The sequence below is a fragment of the Manis javanica genome, chromosome 1, assembly GCF_040802235.1.
Source record: "Manis javanica isolate MJ-LG chromosome 1, MJ_LKY, whole genome shotgun sequence".
Classification (NCBI taxonomy): domain Eukaryota; kingdom Metazoa; phylum Chordata; class Mammalia; order Pholidota; family Manidae; genus Manis; species Manis javanica.
Window position 1 is genome coordinate 224,208,043 of NC_133156.1, and position 15,487 is coordinate 224,223,529.

At 39.3% G+C, this 15,487-nt stretch overlaps 1 protein-coding gene across 10 annotated transcripts in view; it reads left to right on the top strand.

The window, feature by feature from the left end:
• Positions 1-9,007: 9,007 nt before the first annotated feature.
• Positions 9,008-15,487, top strand: part of ITSN2 (intersectin 2) — a 115,004-nt gene continuing 108,524 nt past the window's right edge. For 2 of the 10 annotated variants that reach the window (XM_073215813.1, XM_073215820.1), the window contains exon 1: positions 10,057-10,357. The gene's annotated coding sequence lies outside the window, so the exon portion shown is untranslated. Of the gene's footprint in view, positions 9,057-9,085; positions 9,318-9,657; positions 10,011-10,056; positions 10,358-13,453; positions 14,653-15,487 lie in introns of those variants that run through there. The other 8 variants (XM_073215794.1, XM_073215797.1, XM_037005547.2 and 5 more) reach the window with 8 other exon arrangements.

Consider the following 15,487-nt stretch of genomic DNA (forward strand, 5'->3'; position numbering starts at 1 on the left):
GGTTGTCAATTTACCTACTCAAATTGTCTTTAATTGGAACCAAAGTCCACATAATCTCCTAACATTCTGGGTTCTGAAGAATACGGTGTGCCCACTGTGAATTATCCAAAAGGCAAACTGAGCACATTCTTAGAATGCTTGCAGCAAGAACACATTTTGAGCACATATATCTGCATGCATTTGAGCAGGTGCACATGTGGGCACACACATACACACAAAATTATTTGGAAATACTTCAATATTTGACAGTTCCCCCAAAAATGGGAATTGTGAAAACTTAAAAAACAAACAAATCATAGAACTTATTGGGTTTCCTGATACTTATCTTAAGGGTTAGTATATTTTGGCATTTTATTTTGTTTTTAAATTTCACACATGGTGCTTTAGTGTCTTTAAGGCCTCTAAACTCTTAATTCAACCTGGTGATATTAATTCTAATATGAATGTTTTTACAACTTTAACATTAAAACCACCTGATGTTCATATTCATCAGGCAATTACATTTACGTATTCTAAATTCTAGCATGTCTCAGCCACTGGATACATTCCTGACTACCTAAAAAACCATTGAAGAGTTTTTCACATCTCACTTTCATCATATACCAAAACAGCTCTTAAAGTTAATTATACTTTTATTTAGGGTTTTGTGCCAAATACCCAATACCTACCATTACTTACTATTTTCTAAGTATTAAAAGTGTATTATTAGCTGTCAAGTACATGTCAAAACCTGGTTCTGCTCCCAAGACTTACCATATAAATTAAAAAACATATCAATTCAAACTACACACCACATTAAGTTAAAAGTAAGGCTAAACTTGAAAGACATAAAGTTCAGAGACCTTTTTGTTAATCCCTAAGAAGTTACTGTAATTCTAACTAGAATTTATTGGTTTAAGGGTAGAATTTTGTATTTTTGTTTTAATCTTCTAATGATGCCACTGCCATTTTTCTGGGAAGGAACACTGAACTTAAGAAGAAAATGTTAGAGTAGTAATACAATTTCACTTACTCTCTCTTGCTGTCTTAAATGATAAAATCAAATAACAACATAAAACTCTTTGAAATCATCTAGATTCTCCTTAAGTATCTGAGTGAACTAAAATATATCAAGCCACCATAATAACAGTCTCAAAGACTCAGCATTCTGCAAACAGATGTTAATATTTATTTTTTCTTTCTTTAAAAATAATAGCCATAGTATAAATACATCTGCCTGACAAAAATACTACAGGAGATACCATCTTTTGCAGTATCTGTCCAAGTTCAAATTATTCCTCCTTTCTCCTTGGCCTCTAGACACTACAACTCCAAAATCACAAGAGTGGAGTCTAATCAGACTTTTTTTTATATAGCTTGGTTCATAGCACTAAATGCCTACATCAAGAAGCAACAACAAAAATTCAGATAAATAAACTAACTTTATATCTCAAAGAACAAGAAGAAAATGCAGTCCATAGTTAGTAGGAAGGAAGGAAGTAACAAAGATCAGAGCATAAATAGAAACTAAAAAGACAACAGAAAAGATCAATGAAACTAAGAGCTGGTCCTTTGAAAAGACAAAATGACAAACCCTTAGCTATACCCACCAAGAGAAAAAGAGAGGACTCAAATTGAAAAATCACAAATGAAAGAGGAGACATTACAATGGATACCACAGAAGTACAAAGGATCCTAAGAGACTATTATGAATAATTATACACCAACACATTTGACATCACAGAAATGGATAAATTCCTGGAAACATACAACCACAGTTTGTGGTTGCAGCTATAGGTCTCACACAAAGCAGTAATCCTCTAGCCACCAAGTCCAGTTGTTGGCTACTGTAGCTAATAGGCTTATATTGGAACCCATATTGTTGGGTTAGAACCCCAAGGGAATTTCCTTCTCTTCTGTGTACAAAGAAGAAAGGTAGGTATGGTTGGGGTATCCTAGGTTGTCCTAGGACTGGAAGATCTAAGAGTCTTTATTTTATTTTAGAGAGGGCTTCCTGGTTTTCTTTGGTCCATATTAAGGGCTCAGGTTGGTGAGACTTGAGAGAATATAGTGGTTAAGCCACAACTGAAAAATCAGGTATTAAATTTTTATAGTAGCCAGCCAGTCCTAGGACCCTCCTAGTTGGCATTTGGTTTGTAGAGGTTTGCAAGATAATATTCCCTGGGATCCAAGAGTAAGGTATTCCAATTACTTGACTTGAAATAAACAAAATTGCAGTTTTTCCTTAGATACCATATGTCCCCTCTTAACTATTACTTTGAGAAGGTAAAGGCTATCCTTGGAAGATGATTCCTTGGAAGGAGAACAAAGGAGGAGGTCATCTGCATATCATAATAGGGAAGAACCTTCAGATAATTATATGCCTGAAAAGTTTGCCTTTAAAGTTTGAGAAAAATAGTGCAGTTTTGTGGCATAACAGTACATGTATATTGTTTTATAAAGTCTTTTGCCAAGCTTAAAGTTATCAGTTCTGTCAGTGACCCTATCTTTAAAAATATGCTAATGAATTGTTCCAGTTGGCTAATTTAATCCAATGTCTAGCTTGGCTTTCACTAATTAGCATTAAAATCAATTGATATAAATCAGAAAAGCCAAATTCTTATGTCTGGATTATAATGTTAAATTCTCCAACACTCTTATGAGGGTCTTCAGTGACTTTGAGGAATTCTTTAGCTATGGCCCTGAGTTCAGCTTTTGACTGTGGGGTAAAAGTAATTTGAGTAACCCCAGCTTCTGGTTTGATTTCAAATGGTAAGCCATAATGACAGGGGTCAAAGGAAGGGTGAGGATCTCCAAGGTGGAAGTGGAGTTTGGCTAAAGAAGGAGAGAGAGAAAGGGATGGTAAAGAGGGATAAAGAATGCTAGGTATTGCTATAGGAGGAGGAAGAATTTGCAAGGCTTTGGCCAATTTTTCCTATTTGGAAAACATCTTTGAAAGATCCAAACTGACTGCCTGTAAGGAAGCTACTTTTTCGGTATTTTATTTGGAGACTTCCAGACCCCTATTAAAATAAACTTCCCATTTGTTTTGTCTAGTTTTATAATTTTTTTTTCTGATTGTGCATGCAAATATACCTATTTGGGAAGTTTAGATGAGCCCAATTATGGCTAAAGGAGTCTTAGATCATCCTGGGTGGTGTGAGTTTAACAGGGCAAGAATTTACAACAGGAAGAACCATATTCCTTAAACATGAGTTCAACAGGAGTTCCAGCAAGGGCCTGGTAACTATTTCCCATAATTAAATACCTACCAGAAAAGTAACAAGAATCTGCAAACCAAATGCTCCATTCAAAGATGAGTAAAGACAGAATCCTCAGAAATGAGTGAAGACAGAAGCTGTCAACAGAAGACAATCAAATGAAGGCCTGAACCTCAGCCAAAGAGGGAGGTTCCAGTTGAGGAGAACTTACTACCATGAGCTGGGGCCACCAGAGACAGGAGAGAACAATGGCCTTTCGTAGGTACTTCGCATGTGTTGGAGGCAGCACTGGAATTGGAGGTCAGTTGCTCTGGATCCCACTTGTCTCACACCATGCAATGCTGACCAAAAAAACGGCAAAGCTGTGATACTACTAGCTATGTTTAATTTGGGTCTTAGAGAACTCAACCCAGGGACACAGATTTGGTAGAAAACCCAATGTATGCTCCCAAGAAGAGAAAGGGCCTAGGGTTTTTAAGCCAAAAAGGGTAACTGAGTAGTTTGAAAGAATTAGGATTGTCTAAAGCTATTGTAACCAACATTACGTATACACAATCAGTTGCTAAGGTTGTTCATCGGGCAGAAGTCTACTTTACTGCAGGCATCAGATGTTTGTCCAGGATGTTTAAAGTTTCAGACAATACAAAGTTTAACGTTCTTCTGAGAACTGCAATCTCAGAGGAGAGGACATCATAGAATCCATTTCCTTAATGGCTTTCTAACTTTTCTAGTTTACTTCTCCTGTCAATGTTAATTCCATTTTTCCTACATTTACATTGAAATGAAGTATAACTCATAGCAATAAAAAGTTAAAATCAGCCAAGAACAGGAGAATCATTAAGTAAATTATGGTACTTCATTCAATAGATAGCATGCAGTTTTTAAGAAGATAAATATAGAAAATATACTATTAAGGAAAAATATTTATGATACATTAATTGAAAAAAACTAAAAATATAACCATATTATGCTATGATTACAGTCAAATAATAAAAATATATCTATATACACAAGCCCTGGAAGGAAAATGAAAGAAGTTTGATTTGTTGGAATTGTACAATTTATTTAGAACCTAGATGTAATTCTAAATTTATTTAGCATTATTGTTATAAAGTCATTTTGGTATTAGAAATAGAAAATCTCCTTATTTTTGTAAGAAAAAAGTAAATTTTTAGAAAAAGAACACTGTAGAGAGTTCAGGCTTGCTGGATATAGGAAGTTGAGTCAACAACTTCCATAAGTACCAAAACAATGCTAGCATTTTCCACAACATAGAATTGAAAATTCTTAGTGTTGTAATAGAAAGAACTTGAAATTTTTATTTTGGAACAAAGTGAGGGATGGACAGATGGATGGATATGTAACATTTACACAAAGATTTTCATTAATTACTTCTACATGAAAATGAGATAATAAACAGGGAATGTCTTAAAAATGACTTAATCTGAAATTCTTTTGAATGCCTCCTCCTACAAATGAGTAAATTCTAGGAAGACTGTTACAAAGTGTGTTAAAAATTCTGTTGCTTCAAAATGATCTGACTACAACATTGAGCAAAAGAAGCCAGCCACAGATGGGTATATACTGGATGATTTTACTTACACAAAATCTAGGAGCTGGCAAATTTATGATGTGGGTACTCTACCACCTGCAAATTATACCTCAAGAAAGAAAGGAAAAAATGGCCTGTAATCACATCATATCATTTCACAGAATTGAAAAGCAGACACAGACATAAAGATTTTGTTTTCTTTAAATTGCCCATTTGGAATGTAATGAAGCTTTTCTAAGTATTTTGAGTGATCTGACCTTACTAAATTACCTTGGGTCAATGTGGGTAGTCATGAATGGCAAGATGTTCACTTAATTAGTTATAATGGCTCACATTGGCTACACTGTCACTTCTCTTCAAAGGATCGGGTGGATTCTCTTTTCTAAAGAGTTATGTTATTTACATCACAGACTCATAAAGAAATCTAAGAAATAAGACCATGTAAGTCACACCCTGGAAATCTGTGGTCAACACAGAGAACAAGGGTGCCCTGTGACTTGAGGCCCTATCTGCCAAGGAAGGAATCATAAACTCCAGAATCATTATGCAGTGTGTCTGACCGGAAAGTGGAACTTGACCTCCTATTTGTGTCTTCATATTTCACTGGTTCAAGATACCTTACTTAGGGAGAAGACAATGGTACTTGCTAGAAATAAAAATGTTTGGCCAAACTGGGCCAAGCACTGCAAAATGATCTGATCCACTGTATATTTTCAACTAAATCATTATTCTGTCTGAACTCAGAATAGCATGGGCTCTGTTTCTCTTTTTAAAAGAGGAAAAGAAAAACACAACTCTGCAAGGGGAAATTCTCAACACAGGATGCCTGATTTTACCTCTTCCTACCAATCAAGGCTGGATGACCACAAACAGAACTTTACCCCACTTCCCAGGATTGTTGTGAGGATTAAACAAAATAACAAAATTATTCTGTGAAGTGCAAAATGCCACATAAATATTAGGTTATTACAATAAGGGAACTGGTTTATGCTGGAGACAGCAACAATGAGCTAAGCAGACAGCTGGCAAATCTGCCAGACAGGAAGTGTGCCTTACTCTTGAATTCAGGCTGGATTCCCTTTCATTGAGTTACACCTGCCAGACTCGAAGCATCTAGTGCTTCATTCATGAATGGGCATGTCCTGCCCAGGGCCTCCATGGCCTCAACCCCCCACTGGCCTTTGGTTATAGCCCGACGTGCTGGCCTAGGGCCATGCCTGAGCTAACATCCCCCTCTAGTCTGCCTGGTACTGCCTTTCCAGTACCAACCAGGCTTGAGCCAAAGTCTCAAGTTTTGCACAAGTGGCCCAATAATAAGAACTCTTCCTCCATGCTAGGGAATTTCTCTTTCCTCTTTTTCCTCTTAAGTCACTCCTATTTCCACTTCTTTGTTTCTCATCTTCCCTAGGGCTCCAGATTAGGGTGTGGGAGGTCAAGAAGTTGAGAAAAGAGCAAAGGAACAAATTTGTCCCATAGACCATTCCTCTGAATTGAGTCTCAGCTGCTCCCTAATAGTCTAATGTCTGGCTAACTCCTTTTTTCCAGTAGCTGAAACATAACAGGTTCTTAAATTATTTACAAAAACAAATATCAAAATAATGAATCGGCACATAACATGTCAAATGAAGCCCTAGGCCTTTTCTGGGACCCTGACATCCCCTATCCCTGATATGCTTTTCATCTGCTCTTATTGTCAAAAACCAGGGGAGCCTCATTTTGGTTTCATGGATTGATGTTGACTTTAGTTCTTTATGCACAAAGGACAACTATCGGCACATCAATTCTTTCTTGTGAGTTTTGAAAGAAAAAGAGACTAAAAAAAGGACAAATCTCACTTTCCAGCTATTTCTCAGAAAGGATAGAATCAATGTGACAGTATGTATGTGTGTGTGCATGTTTAGATTTGAGGTTATTTTCTACAGAAGAGAAACCCTAGCTAGAAAGTACAATTGCTAACAGTAGAGACAGATTAACTCCTACCAAAAATAGAAGGTAAAAGGGCACTGCTTTAGATTACTATATACTACTCCTACCTCCAAATGCTCCGAGGATCATGAGGTTAGAGAGAGGTTTTTGTGATGTCAATGATGGAAGACTACCACACTGGTAGAGCACCTCTAATATGAACTCTAGATGATATCAGATAATCAAACACACATGTAATTGGAATGCCAGAAGGAAATAAGTCAGAAAAAAATATTTGAAGAAATAATGGCTAACATTTTTCTTAATTTGATGAAAGACAGAAATTTGCAGATACAAGATTATCATGAACACCAAGCAGAATAAATGCAAAAACGTTCACACTGGTTTTGTTTACATCATAATTCAATTAGTGAAAGCCAAGGATAAAGAGAAAATTATGAAAGAAGAAAAAAAAATTTACATGGAGGAGAAAACGATCTGATCAACAGATGACTTTTAACATGAAACATGGATGCCAGAAGAGAATGGAAAAATCTTTTAAATGCTGATAGAAAAAACCCTGCTGATTCATAATTCTATATTCAGTGAATATATTATATAAGTGTGAAAGCAAAATAACATTTTCAGATAAAACTAAGAGGATTTGTAGCCAAGACGTGCACTACAAGAAAACTTAAGGAAATTCTTCAAGTTGAAGGGAAAATGTTATCAGATGGAAACTCAGATCATTAAGAATGAAGCACAACATTAATGATAGATATCTAAGTAAATCAAAAGGCTATTTTCATTGACCCTTTCCTTTTAATTTCCTTATTTATTTTTTTATAGCACTGTCATGAGAGATTCATTACTAGTAGATGTATTGCATTTGAGCTCCAAGTTCTCATAGCCTTCCTACCCTATAAGATCATGTATTTTACAGGATGCTTAGAGTCTAGAACTGCTTCTGTTCTCTATTCTAGACTCTTTCCACCACTGTGGGGTTGTTTTGAGAACAGACTGGCTAAGAATGGGATGAAAGATGGAATTATTGAAAACTAACAGAAAAGGAGATTGGTAAAACATAGAAAATATATATGGTTGGCAGTGGGGGTGGGATAGAATCAACATGACAGTATGTAAGTACATGTGTGGGCATGTTTAGGAGATTTGAGATTTGCAGGGAAGGAAAACAGATTGAGATTAAATCACATGGTAAAAGCTAGGTTATCAGGAACAGGCCTAAGAATCTATCCTAAATTGTGGTAGAACCTGGGGAAGAGAAATACAACATACCTAGTCTTCTCCTTGACCTCTCAAGTTTCTCACCCTGCAATAATTCTGAATCTTATTTAGACTTGACAGGTATGTTCATATCTTAGGACTTTATGTCTTAGGTGGGACTTTTTTCCTCCAGTGGCTGATCTCCAGTTGATGCTGGAGGTGAACCAGAGGTGGTAGAATTCGTGAAAGACTAAGAAGAGAAATTACAAAAACAATTCCAAGGTGTGCCCTGTGAGAAGAGGAAGTCAAAAAACTGGGATGGTGGATGTATCACCTATGTGAATCATAAATATTGAAAGAATAGGATAGGATGGACAAACTGGCCTCAAAGTTCTGAATGGACACCTGGGATATAATTGTTTTAGTACTTAGGATACTATAGGCTTCCGGTTGTAGACAAGACCCCAATTTCCAACAAAGGTTGTTAGCTTTTTGGTTTATTTTAGGGAGACTTTTAAAATCTTTTTTCTTTCTTTCTACAAAGTTCATTTTGGTCCTGCCAAGGATTTGGCATCTCCTTCAGAAAATGAAAGAGGACTCAGGGTGAACTGCACCAGTTCCAGAACCCTGGAACACAAATGACATTGATCAAATGATGGGACGGAAATGAGGACTATCTACACACTGGGAATAAAAAAAAACCAGGTTTCTTCTTATAGGCCAACTCTCTGGAGCACTATGTTGAGAGGATTTGGAAGCTTAGACTCTTGCATATGGGCTCTGAAAGGGAGTACCACAATTAAGTAGTGATGTCTGCCGCAGGAATGAGACCACATACTCGAGTACTATCCCTAGTTGGGTGGTTTGTTTGCGGATTGATTGGCCTTCAGAAGAAAAGGGACAGATTGGTCCCAGTAAATCAAGGACTTCCCAGACTAATACAAACAAGTCTGGCTCCTCTGTGTCACCGAAGCCCAGGACCTGTCTGTCAGGTCTCAGTCAGGTCCTAATCGAAGAGTTAGGAAAGACTCTGAGTGTGAGAGCGGGAAAAGCCTGTTTATCACCATTAGTGTTTGCTAAGTTCCTCACATGAGTTGCTTTGCTAGTTCATATAGGCCCGGGCTTTGAAGCCATCCCTTTAAAACCAACCTTGCTCCCTTCACTTACCCCAACAGGTAAGAAATGAAAGGAAGCCATGGGATCATTTGATCTACACAGATTTCTCCTTTACCAACAGGAGTCATGGAGATATAAGTTTTACACACTGGATCAGCCCATACCCTGCCGCTAAAAGCCAACAGAAATCTTGGGTGTTGGACCCCCTTTTTGTTAAGCTCACAGGAAACACTGACTCCTCTTGCTACCCCGACTGGCAGAAAGCCCTTCTCTTCGAGGTGTGCTGTGTCAAGGGCAAGCCCTCGGTGTGCGGTGGTGACGTGAGTTGAAGTCTGCTTTTTCGTGAGGAGACCAGGAGCTGGACGGTAGAAAAGAGACCCTGAGCTTCCCTTGTTAGGTGGCCATGAGCAGGGCAAGAATGTTCAGCTTCTGCAGGTCTGCAGGTAGTGGAGTGTGGGGAGGGAGGAACGTCTGAGTGCTCTGTGGCGGTACATGGGGTGGTTGCTCTCCTGTGTGACTGCGGGAAGGGAGGCCCCTGCCTTGTGGGCCTTTTTGTGTGTTAAGGAGGCGGGTGAGGACTGCTGAATGGGTGGGCGTTGGGTACGGTCAGTCCTTCTGGGGTGCCTGGGGAGGGTCTGAGAGAGGTCTGTAGGGGCTCCATGAGCAAGGGTGGGAGTAACCGCCTTCTCCCGCCCCGCTCCTCCATTCCCCGGGAATCCGTGCTCCCAAATCAGCGAAGCAACCTTAGTGAGTGAGAAGACTCCAGAGAGAGCGCCAAGCGGGTGCAGCAGGGATGCGCCGGCAGGCACCGCTCGGCCCTTCCCCACACCGAGGGGTCTGTGTGGCAGGAAACGCACCACCCACCCTCCACATGTCACCTCGGGGAGGAGGAGCCAGGTGGGTCGTCGCAGCTCCGGGAAGGGCTGCCGGGTCCAGGGCTTAGGGGCCTCCCCGAGGGGAAAGCGGAGCGCAAGGACCGGGGCCGCGGAGTCCGGCGCCCCGGCTCCCTGGGGGTGAGGACGCCCCCGGGCCGATTTCGGGTTCCCGAGGGTGGGAAAGTCGGTGCTGGGCAGCGGGCGGGCTGGCAGTCAGCTGCCCCGGCCGTCGCCTACCTCCCCGCCCCCCGGCTTCCTGCGGAGGCCGCGGCCGCCATGTTGTTGTGGGGCTGAGGCGGCGCCGCGGAGCCCGAGCGGCCGTGACAGGCTGCGCAACAGGTTCGCTGTCTGCGGCCTGGCGACGAGCGGGGCGGCGGCGGGGGCTGCCGAGCAGGGTCTGCCGGCGACCGCCCGCACCTGTCCTGCTGGGACCACGGGGCACGGGGTCGCGCAGTGACGTGCGGGAGGCGCGGCGGGGCCGCCAGGTGGGTGAAGCCTCCCGCCGAGGTTGCCGCAGGGCGCGGGCAGGTGCGGGGCCGCGGGCAGGCTCCGCGGGCTGGCCTGGGAGGCGGATGCGCGCTCCGCACGACGCGGACGGAGCCTCGGGAGCCCGGCGGCCCGAGCTAGGCCGGACCTGGCGGCGCCGGGCGGAAAGCCCCGGCCGGGGCGGATGCGAGGGCCGGGCCCCCGGTCGCGGCCTTTTCTGGCAGGTGCGGACGCCGCCCCGGGCCGGGAGCGACTTGGCTCCCTCGCTTTTGGGGTGTCGGCAGACGGGAGCCCTTAGGGGCATTCGCACGCGTCCTCGGGGACTCATTTTATTTTCACGGAGTTGGTTTTCCTTCTTGGTAATGGTTGTTGCGGAATGTCAGGTGAGCCGCATCCCGGTGCGTCAAAGTGGCCCGAGTCACGAGAAGCCAGTGGGCGTATGCTCGGCGTCCACAGCTCGCTTGGAACCAAAGTTAGGAAATGTTACAATTTGACTTCGGCGTTACTGACTTCCAGCGTAGATGGGAAGCATGGAGACATGTAACCTCTTAGGCCAGAGTAAAGTTTATTGCTTATTATTATTTTTGGAAAAGACGCCTACAATGCTCGTAATGAATGGGTAAACCGAGGCTGACACTGCAGATGGCCTCGCATTGTCAAAAGATGCTGTATTTGGATTTATTCATCATGTGCTTTGTCGTTGAATGATTGCTGATGGCCAAGTCTGCTTCATTAGAGATGTGTATTAATTATGAATTCAGAATATTTTTTATAGAGCCAACCACTTTATGATAGGAATTAAGGTTAACGTAAAAATGGTTGCTTTGCTGAATGCTCTAGTTTGCTTTTACAAATATTTACTTGCTTCAGAAATAGGCGAGGTGCAACTTCAAATTCTGTGTTATTTTTGTCAGCTTAATCGAGAGTATAGACTGTAGGTTAAGCTTCTTAAGCCTTTCAAGAAAATTAATTGCCTGTCTCCTGTGCTTATTTGCTACTCGTTAATAATCAGTGATAAAACCTCAACGCAATGTAGAAACATCACATAATTTAATAACGATGTCCCTCAAAATTTAAGGTTAGTAGGAACACTGATGTGTATACCTTTAGGTTTCTTTGGCTGTACCAGAGTCCCTTGTAATTTTTTTCCCCTCAGGTTTATTGAGATGTGAATATGTAATTTCAAAAGCATGTAAGGTGGAAGTTGTTTTTATTTAAAAGCCTAATTTAACAGAATTCCTATTTTTAAAGTACATGGGGAAAAAAGCACATTGCTGCTGTTTTAGTGTAATATTAATGAGCAGAAACACTTGAGTTTTTTATCCTTCAGTGCATGTAATTATTCCTTTACTCACTTCACAATGAAAGATAGGTCTGAGAAAACTTGACCTGTGCTCAGTTATTGAGCAGGGAGGTTCTCTTGTTAGTTCAGCATATCTCAAGGCTAAAACCCTGATCTCTTCTGAATATGAGGAAATGTGTTAGGCATGTTCTGGGATTGGAATTACAATTTAAAAAATTTTGTATTTTTGCAAAAATAAAATAGTATAAGGAATCTCTATACACCCATCACCCACACTCAGCAGCTTTCAAGATTTTGTTTATCCATCTTTTTCTTTTTTTATCTTTCTTAGTCATTTCACACTGTTCACTATGTATATTCATTATTTTAAAAGTGGACAATTTCTTACATAACCTAAAGATTTTTTATTTTAATGTGTCTTTAATACAAAGTTTCACACATTTCCATATTTTTAGTAGACAAATGGAACATTTATTAGCCATTTTCTTCAACTGCTTTCCTCAGTATTAAAACATACTTACTACAGTAGACATTTATCGAGCACTAGCCATGGGCTAGGCCCCGTGCTGTTTTACAACAAATAGACCCTGTGAGTAGTTGTTCCTCTCCCATCAAACAGTTAAGTGAAATGTTAACTTCGAAGTTAACTGACTACCCTAGGTCTCTGAGCTAGCAAGGGTAAGAAGCCTGGTTTCAGACCAAGGTCCTAACTTTAGCATCTGGGCCCTTATCTGGTATAAGTGGTTCAGAAATTTAAAAAAAAAGATATTTGGGCATTCAATAAATATTTGTTAAGTAAGTGAATGAAAGTACATATTAGTCCATTGATAAGTAACTAGCATTTTTATATACTGTATTTACTTGCAAAGTGTGTGCATTAACAGATTCCAGAAACGATTCACAATAAACTAATTACATTACTAAAAATATATATTTATGATATATTTATTACCAACTAACTATTTGCTTGGTTTTCTTTTTCCTTTTGAGTTCTGATCTTTTCAATAACTCATTAATGGAAGAATTTGTGTAATAACTATTTATGAAGAAAGGCTAAAAAGAGGCAGACTTTTTTGGTGTGCTAATTGTTAAAGGCAGGATTCCAAGTGTGAAGTAGAGAAATTAAAATTTTTTTTATTGTTTAGAACTAATTCTGTAAATGAATAGATCTAAAGATGAAGATCAGAAACGCTATTTTTTTCTACTTGAGTTTGTTTTTGATTTTGCATTGTAACTACAGAGCTCAGCACCTAATGTTAAAGTCCTGTTGGGTAGAGTGCATATAGGTGTTCTTGAGGAGGAGGCACTGAATTGGTCTTAAAGTATCTGAAAGCAGAGAGGACGTTGGGGTGGAAGAGGGGAAACAGCATAAATAGGACAGTGAATATCAAAAAATAATGTATTTTTACAGCTCTAAGAGGGTATCATAATTCATTTGCAAATGTATTATTTGAGAGATTCACTTAAAAAATCATTTCACAGCTATATATTAATGATTTACTGTGTAGCTAATTAGCAGTGGTTATGGTAGACATTTAGGGATTACCAGATGGTAGACATTTAACTTGTTTTATTTAAGCAACTGCTTTTTGTTTTCTAGATAATTTTCTTCACTGATGCATTGTCATTTTAGAAAATGTGTATGTGATTTAATAAAAATTTCATTTATTTTCATTATAACTGTAGTAGATAAGAGTACAGGCTTTCAAGTTAAGCCTCCTGTTTCCAGTTCCAACACGAAATAGCCCTATGACCTTGAGTAACTGAATTTAAATTCTCTAAGCTTCTGTTTCCTCATCTGTAAAATGGGGATGATAGTACTTATTTCAAAGTGCTGTTGTATGTAATATAAAGTTTAATGTAGTGACTTCTTATACTTAGCATAAGTGCTTAATAAATGTTATCTATTACTCCAACCTGCTTCATGAGAAATGAGAAATTTCACACTAATCTAGCTGTTAGTCCTTTTTTCTTTTGTGACTTGTGACTGGAAAATAAATTAGCTTTTTCATCCTTAATTTTTAATCTTACCATCAAATAATCCATATAAGAAGGTTGGGCAACAGTAGAACTTACCCACAATCCCATCTATCAACAAAGAATCTGCCTTTTTAGTCTCCATAATTTGGGGAAAAATAACCTCTCAAAGTAAAACCAAAAACACACTCTAAAAGCAAGAAAATGTTGTGTATCTGCAAAAGGAATTTACTGCTTTGGATTATCACTTCAAAGACTTGCAAATGCTTAAATACTTACTTTTCAGTGTGAGGAGTGCTTGACTAGTATGAGGTAGATACTCTTCAAGAATGGTTGGCAGTGTCAAACTGCAGAGTCCACATAGACTTTTTTAGCTCAGACAGGAGGACATGATAGCTGTTGGCTTTATTATCTCATTTTTGCTTGAACACACTGGCATAGGTATTTGGACACTCTTCTCACTACCCTACCACTTCTCCTTTGCACTTAAAAATGACTGCTTAAATGTAAAACTTAAGTAGGTCGTTAATAAATTTTACAATTTATGTAATACTTGAAGACTTTACTTTTTAGTGAGTATGAATACTTTTTGTTGAATATAAGTGAGAACTTCAAGATTAATGGAGTTAATGATGTGGACTGAGAATGCATGTGTAGCATTCACTCTCTAACTTTGTGGTTAAGTCCTAAAAACCTGACAGTAGAAGAGAAGCTGTGGTTAAGACTTCATATTTAATTCGCATTTTCCTTCTCCTCATTAGAAGAATTTTAAGCTTTCCCTCTGCTAAAGTTCCAGTGAAATGCTTGTAAATTGATTTTGTCTTGTCTCTAATACAGAGACTATCTGTATTAGAAAGCTTTTCTTGTGTACCTCTCCTCCCTTAGGTAATTGGTCCTCATTCCACGATTCTGACTTGGAGTTTTGCCTCCTTCTTCCAGCATCCTAGCTCTACATCCAGCATCTGTGGTTCCACTGGGTTCTGGAGAGCTGAGTCAGTCGCATGGATGATTGAGGTAGAAAGAGCCATTTAGATTAGGTACTGATAACCCAAAACTTTTTCTGAATACTACTCTCCAGTACCTGGGTTTTATTGTCTTTATAGCAGAGTGGTAATCCCATATTTAAAAAGTGCATGCTGCAGCTCCCTCTTAAATACACCTTTGCTATTGCTGTCCTCTTTAGGTTGACTTTAACTCCTCTTTGTCTTTCTAGGGGCTTCAGTGAAAAAAAAAGCAACAGCTTTTTTTTCTTTCTCCTTTTCTGTCATCTGCTTTAACTTCCTTTATTCTCAGCCACCATCTTTCGTCTTTAAAAAGTTAAACCTAACAGAAATTATTCATAATTCATGGTATTGAGATCATTCCTCCTTTTAACAAATTCTAGGTACCGATGCAAGAACTGGTCCAAGCACTGAGTGTATAAGTAATGAACAAAATGCACAAAAACCCCTGCCTTTGTGCAGCTTTTATTTAAGAAGGGGAAAAAGAGACAATAAAATATGAGGAAGTTAGAACTTCTAAGTGCTGTGGAGAAAAGTAAGGCAGGAAATGGGGGGTAGGGAATGTGTGGGTAGGTGGGTGGGGGATAATTGGGAGGAGTGAATTTGCCTTATTGAAAATTATTAGAAGAATTCAAGATTGGGGAAGTAATTGTGTGCATCTGAAAGTTAATATTTCAGGTCATTGTATGTAACATAAATGTTTGTCATTTTAGTATTACTAAAATGATCTTGTAGCTTAGTAGCACTTATCAAAAATGTTTTATTATATATTTATCTACAATTCAACTTTTATTACCTTAATAATGTTGCTTTGCTGCTACTAAATGTAAATATCTAATATGTAGTGA